At 42.0% G+C, this 7,077-nt stretch overlaps 1 long non-coding RNA gene across 1 annotated transcript; it reads right to left on the reverse strand.

Moving 5' to 3' along the window:
- Positions 1-235: 235 nt before the first annotated feature.
- Positions 236-3,304, reverse strand: LOC120759552 (uncharacterized). Its single transcript, XR_005703188.2, has 3 exons — positions 3,164-3,304; positions 2,016-2,096; positions 236-1,087 (listed from the first exon to the last, which is right to left on the reverse strand). It is a non-coding gene; the product is annotated as an uncharacterized LOC120759552 (long non-coding RNA).
- Between the last annotated feature and the right edge of the window lie 3,773 nt (positions 3,305-7,077).

Raw genomic sequence — 7,077 nt, forward strand, 5'->3', positions numbered from 1 at the left:
TGCCATCGCATTGATTTTGCAAGTGTAACCAAAGACTCTGTGGAATTTCTGTCAGTATGGTCTTTCAGGTCATTTCTGGTGGCAGGACGCTGTAAGCCAGGGCTCTTCCCTATGTGCATTCAGATGTTTGAACACTTCCTTCCAGCTCCTCTGGCTGTAGTTTATTCCCTCTGAGGAGTGACTGCTTAACCACAGTGAGTGCATCCAGCTCATGACAAAATTGGCAGCTCAGTGCTTCTGCCTATCTGAGCTGGAACTTTATTGAAATGTTCACGTCAGCTGCAATACACAATAGAGATCCACAGACGAAAGAGTAACAACAAGAATATAATGAGAGCGGCTCATCTGAGAGCTCCACTGAGAGCTAGACTTTACAATATCCTAAATGAAAAAGACACAAGGCACCACAGCTAACAAGCTCATCAGTAGTGCAGCTTTCGCCAACCTAAGTGTATGTGTACATGTAGCCCAGGAGAAGGCAAAACCATAGATGAAAACATCTCCTTTAAGGAGACTTCAGAGATAGATGAGCTTTGGGATACCCTGTAAAGAGTCAGTTTGACAAGCAGCCCTCGGAGCCAAGCTCAGTCCATCTCCCACACACCCAAATAAAGAGACAGCCCTTTTCCTCCATCCCTTCTTAGTGATGGGGTCTTCTTCCCAAAATGAGTAACCCATTGCCTCATCAGCTATTGAGTGTACAGGTGCAGCTTCTCTCCTCTGCCTTTCAGAGGGGGACAGCACCACTGCTGTCCAATTCTGCCATCATATCGGGTATTTCACAGAATCCCACCCAGCAGGGTTTCAAGTCACCATAACAGGCTGTTGACATATGCCTTGAAGGGTTTGTACTCCTGGAGACTGCAGAATCCTTCTGATAACCTTCTTAATTATATAAGTCCTTAGTGATGGCTGTCATCCTAACAAGAGGCAGAGATGAATATGTGCTGTTTGCCCCTTCCTCCACATCAAATCTGGAGCTGATCTACATCTCCATTTCAGAAACAGGCGGGTCTGATCTGACCAAGGAAGTTGCTGGACCTCTTTTGCTCTTTTGTCTTTCCAAGGAATGATTGGTGACTCTTCCCTGTTAAGAAGTAAGCCAAATATGGGCTACAAACATAGACATGATAACTCTGATATTTTCCTGGAAAAACAAAAGTTCTACCTGAAAATAACAGAATAGGAGAGTAGCATATGACCTGCAGGGTATGACCTTTTCTAGCATATAAACTAAACCCAAATAAAAGAAGGTCATCAAGACTAAATAACATACATGGTGGAAAAATGCATGAAGCAATGGATAATTGTGAATAAGATCAGGAACACCCCTGCATTCACAAGAACAGAGTTACCTAGCAAAGCACAGAACAAGAAGTCACTTGTTTGAATTGATGTGGGTGGTCCTCCAAGTGATGAGTTTCAGTGCTTAATTTTAAAGCAGAGATGATTCCTGCTTAAATGTTCTCCTACTAAAATGAGGTTTTGTCTCACAAGTACCCAAGCTACAAACTTTCATTGTATTATTTCATTTTTGGTTGAGCCCTGGAAGGCCTGCAGTGGACTGGCACCCACAATCAGCTGTGCACAAGCACAGCTGCCATCCACAGCGACAGGACCAGTTTGACCTTCAGACAGGTCTTGCTCTAATTCTCAGCCCTGCTGTGCAGCACTGAGCAGTAGTTACTCCTGTTGCTCTACCAACCTCTACTCCTTCTTTTGCCCTCAGACAGCTCTGATGAACTTTATAGCAAAACCTCAGCTCTTACTGGGAACACAGGGTTTAAATTTCCTCTTCCTTGGGACAAGTTTGGCAGACATATCCTGATTCTGTTTCCAGTTGTGCCATTTCTCTCCCAGTGCATGAACAGGCATAGCTGTGAATGAGTTGTAGGCTTAAATTTCTAATGCTGAAGGCTATTCCTGGTTGCCTCCTCAATTTTACCACCTCCAATGCAACCTGTAATATACCCATGGAGACATCCTGGATTCCACTTAATTGGAAAAACACTTACATTTGGCTTTCTGATTTCTTTGTATCATCGAGTTCTTACAGGGAGTCTTGCTGAGGTGTGGTAACAACTTTGCTTCTCCATCTTGGAAAAAAATAAAAAAATTACATTATCTGCAAACTGTTGCAAGAGAAAGATGAAGAAAAGGTTTCTTAGCTCAGAATGAAAGGCACCCAGTTAATAAGGAAGAAAGAAAATGCTATATATTAATGACTGGATGAAAAATGGTTGCTGGGATGTACTTATTGGGATGAGCTGAGCTCAGGGTATTATTTTCCAGGGTATTGTAAAAAGACAGAGCAATATCTGCTCTGAAGACCTAAATAGAAAAGAGACTCAAAATAAAGGCAATAAAATGATTTTACAGGGTTGGGGCAGGGAGAGGGTGAGGTCACAGCAGAAGTCATGGAAAAACTGGGAACTGATAATTTTCTGTGCTTTATTCTTATCAGCACCAATTAGTTTTTAAAAATTTCGATGTATACATATTGTATGCAATTTGGAAACAAGTTCAAATCTACGGAAGCTTTAGATAAAGAAAATATCTTTAGGAAAAAGAAGCATCACAATCTTCTCTGTAAGTATCTCTACAAGTCAAAATATTTCTTTCCTTTTTCCTGCAGGGAGACAAGGTGTGCTTCCTTCATCTTGGCCTAGGGTCACTCCACAATGGGCACCAGAGAAGTCCAGTGTTGAATGGGAGAGGTAGAGCACTTCCTGCTTATGCTACATTATGCAAACTCATTAGGATCTCCTATTGTAGGAGAATCCAGCTCTTGTTTTAGCCCTAGGAAGTGCTGTCTTTTAAGTTTTGTAATGAAATAGAACAGAGTGAAGAAAGTCCTAGTTTGATGACACTATTAAAACAACACTTGTATCACATTGTCCGCTTAAAATGAGTTAGGATTTCACTGTGAAATTCCCTGGCTATTCTTCCTCAACCAGGGAGCACTTTAATGAGACATTTTCTTGCTCTACTTTCATTTGAAAGTAACAGCAACAGAGAAATGAAGATTTCCCATACAGATTTCATTTTGGTTTCAATACAACCCACATACAAATATTAACACATCCACACCCTGAAAGAGAGCAGAGCTGCCAAGCTGCCACTGCCTCCTACTTTAGGAATAGTAAAGTTATAAGTTATGAACCTAAATCCACTGTCAAATCGATCACGTCAGGATCCAACCACTCCTGACATCCTTTTCATGGCCACTGCCACCCTCTAGCAGGCAGTGTGGCTCAGTGCCCCCAAAACAGACGGATCCCAGGTGCTCCCTGGTGCTCTTTGATGCAGATGGACATACAAACCTGCTCCTGATGCTAAAAGGAGGCAAGGTCTCCCCACACCCATATGTGATTGCTATCACATAAGGACAGATGATGGGAAACCTGTGAGGGAAAGGTCTGTCTCTAAATTATTGACAGCTGAGCAGAGGTTCATATTAACATGGATTATGTTCTCTCAGTAAAAAGGAACCAGGATGGATGTGGCAACAAATACCCTCTCTGTTCCTGGCGTAGACAGTTGATGGTTCAGGGGTGAGTTCTTGCCCTGGATGTTTGGAAAATTGCTCTGTTCCTGGTATAGACAGTTGATGGTTCAGGGGTGAGTTCTTGCCCTGGATGTTTGGAAAATTGCTCTGTTCCTGGCATAGACAGTTGACGGTTCAGGGGTGAGTTCTTGCCCTGGATGTTTGGAAAATTTGCTCCAGCACAGGCTTCTCTGTCCTGTAGGTCTTCATACAACAGTGAGACACTGCTCAGGGCAGAATCACAGACAGCAGGTAAAGTAGTTTTCCCTGAACTGCAGGTTCCGAAAGTTACTGTCTCTTATTCCTGGAGGGAATGGAAGCCATGCTGCAGCCTCTTGCCCTGTCCTAGGCATATACTCTCCTGTCAGATGGTCTTTCTCCCTGTCACTGGGAATTCCCAGGGCCACTCATGTCCAGATTTGCTAAAGCCTGTGTGTAATGAGTAGAGACTGCATCTGCACTTTTGCAATAATCTGTGAGAAAGCTGATGCCTGGACATTCAGTCATTATGTGCTTAAGTCCTGGATTTTCTCTTTTGCTGCATTTTTGAAAATTGTGGGTGAGCTCTCTGCCACCTTTGCTAGACCTGATATTGCTCTCAGGCCTCAAGGAGTTCAGACAACCCTGATGAAACCAGTAAGGGATTTCATTGGGTTTTGAGTTTGAGAGAGGTCATTAGCAATGGGGAAATGGTGGAGAATATTGTCCTATTTTTTGTTTTGTCTCTATCTACCATAAGACTGGTGTGGTGACACAAGGATCTGATTCAGTTCTCACTGATTTAATTGAGATTTATCTTATAAATCTTATATATATGGCAGTATCTTGTTTCTCAGTAAAATCTTCTCATTGAAAGATTCTTGATACTGATTAACCTACTAACTCTGTGCTCAGGGGCCATTTTAAAGAAAAACAGACTGAGAAATTCAGGTTAATAGGAGGACCCCTCTGGTAAAAAATAATTCCATATTGGGACCTCAGTACAGAAGACAGTCTGAGAAACATAGGAGAGTCTAGCAGAGAGAAGCCAGGTTGGTTAAGGGGATGCAACACATAATGTAGCAGAGATTATCCTGGAGAAAAAGCTAAGTAGGTACCTGGCGTCCTCTGTCTAAAGGATGGCTGTAAGCAGACAGAGACAGAACTTCTCAGAGGTAAACAAAAAAGATAACTGGATAACTGGCACATTTGTAGGACAGGAAATATAAACAGTGGAACAGGGGTCCAGGGAGGCTGTAGGATCCCCATCCTTGGAGTTATTTGAAACTCAAGAGGAAAAACCCCTCAGAAACCTTTCATAACATTTGAAGCTGACCTGGATTTGAGCAGGACCAGAGAGATGACCTGGGATATTCCTTCTAATATTTTCTTCTGTAATTCCATGTTCAACATGAGGGTGGGAACAGCATTTTATTATCTTTCCACTTCTCATCTTCCAAGTTTCACTAGAACTGCTTGAATTATTTGTTAATTCTGAAAAGGTGCTCTGTCATATGTCTAGAATTCAGTAGGACTGTAAGGAACTGGACTTTCACAGTGTTTTTCATATATATTTATGAATTTATGAAGCACATACAGGCATTATCTAATATTAGCATCATGCTGGACCTTTTTGTCATTTTGGTCTCTTAAAATGGTTGCAGCTGGACCTGAATTTAGAGAAACAAATATGCAAAGGTATTTTAAATAGTGCTTAAAGAGAGTTTTTCAGAAATACATTGTGACTTCATCCCATTTTTCCCTGCCTATATCAGCCTGCAGTCCTGTTATCTCATCCACCACTTACTTTCTTGTCAGACTCCTTTAAGGACTCTGCTAAGCCTTAATTTCCCCTTTCCTTTCAAAGAACACAAAGCCTTTTCTAAGAGATTTTTTTCTAAGAGATTTGAGAGACAGCACATCTGCAGCAGAATGTCACCTCAGTGACTATTGTCTCACAGGTAATAATGCCAGAGCAGCATGGAACTTGGATGAAGGAAGCTGCAATGTCTGTGTCCGGGAAAAAAAAAAAAAAAAAAAAAAAGATGTGGTGTGGTTTTCAGCTACACTTTGGGAAATGTAAGCTCACATATGAAATTATCCTATTTTGTCCCCATTCATGTTGAACATATTGCAGTGAACTCTGCTTAATTGCAGTGCCTGGTCATTCCACCCTCCATGGGATCAACTTAACTTGATGATAGTGAATGGTAAATGACTGTTGCTTAATCAGGCTAAAATTAACATAAATTCCAGATAATGGGGAGGAATGTCTGTGGTTAATAAAAAGAGAGAAAAACACTGTTTTTCTAACAGAAACAAATTACATGTAACTTTGTCTTAGTTGGGAATATGCTTCAAGCTCAGAAGCTGACCCAGATGAGCAAGTTTTGTTTGAGCAAATGTGGTCTGGGTTTCACATCAACAGCCTTACTATAACTGCATGTGGAGGAGGTGAAGTGTGCAAAGTGAGAGAACTTCACACAGAAATTTCTGGGTTTGTTTCAACATAGAGCACATTAGGAAGGTGCAAACATAATCAAAACAAAGAGGAAAAAGGAAAACAAACACAGAATCCCAGAATGGGTCAGGTTGGAAGGGACCACAGTGGGTCATCTGGTCCAACTTCCCTGCTTACGTAGGGTTATCCTAGAGCAAACAGCACAGAATTTTGTCCAGAGAGTTCCTTAATATCTCCAGGGAGGGAGAGACTCCACACCCTCCCTGGGCGATGTGTTCCTGTGCGTCATCACTGGCACAGTAAAGTTCTTTCTCATATTCAGGTGGAACTTCCTGTGCATCATTTCCTGCCTATTGCCTTTTACCCTATTTCACCAATGAGCAGAGCATGGTCTGCCTCCTCCCTACAGATACTGAGGCCCCCTCAGTCATTGATAAGGTCTCCTCTCTGTCATCTCTTTTCTCAGTTGAAGAGGCCCAGCTCCCTCAGCCTTTCCTCATAAAAGAGATGTTCCAGTTCCTTCATCATCTCTGGACCTGCTCCAGGAGCTCCCTATCTCTCTTGCGCTGGGCAGTCCAGAACTGGACACAGTTAAGAGCCACAGTCTGGATCTTTTAGTTGAAGTTCAGCAGCATTGGATTTCTCCTGCAGATTTCAGCAGTGAAACTCACGTTTGCAAAAGTGTTCACTTAGTTTACACTATTTACAGATAGACTGAGGAGCCAGAGCTGAGAAAAAAATTTAAACATGTAAAGCAGTTTCTCTGCTCCTTTGAAAGAAGACTTCAGGCAACAGGAGGAGAGAGTTGTTGTTTTTTTTTTTTTCCTACTCTTTTTTTTAAGTAACAAGGGATTTGCAACATGGCAGGAACAAGCACATGGACAGTTAATCTGTCTGCAAGCAAAAGGTTCAACTGCAGTGACACAGCACTGTGTTTCCCTCAGGTCATACTCAGAATGCAAGAGTGAGCCATGCTATTTACAGAGCCAGAAAGTCGTGCTGGAAAACTGTCTCAATAATGGCAAGCAACTGTCTTATTGTTTCTTTTGCTTTTTGTCTCTGAGCTCAAAAATCTCATGTGGCCATTGAA

This window comes from Hirundo rustica, chromosome 1, assembly GCF_015227805.2.
Source record: "Hirundo rustica isolate bHirRus1 chromosome 1, bHirRus1.pri.v3, whole genome shotgun sequence".
NCBI classification, from domain to species: domain Eukaryota; kingdom Metazoa; phylum Chordata; class Aves; order Passeriformes; family Hirundinidae; genus Hirundo; species Hirundo rustica.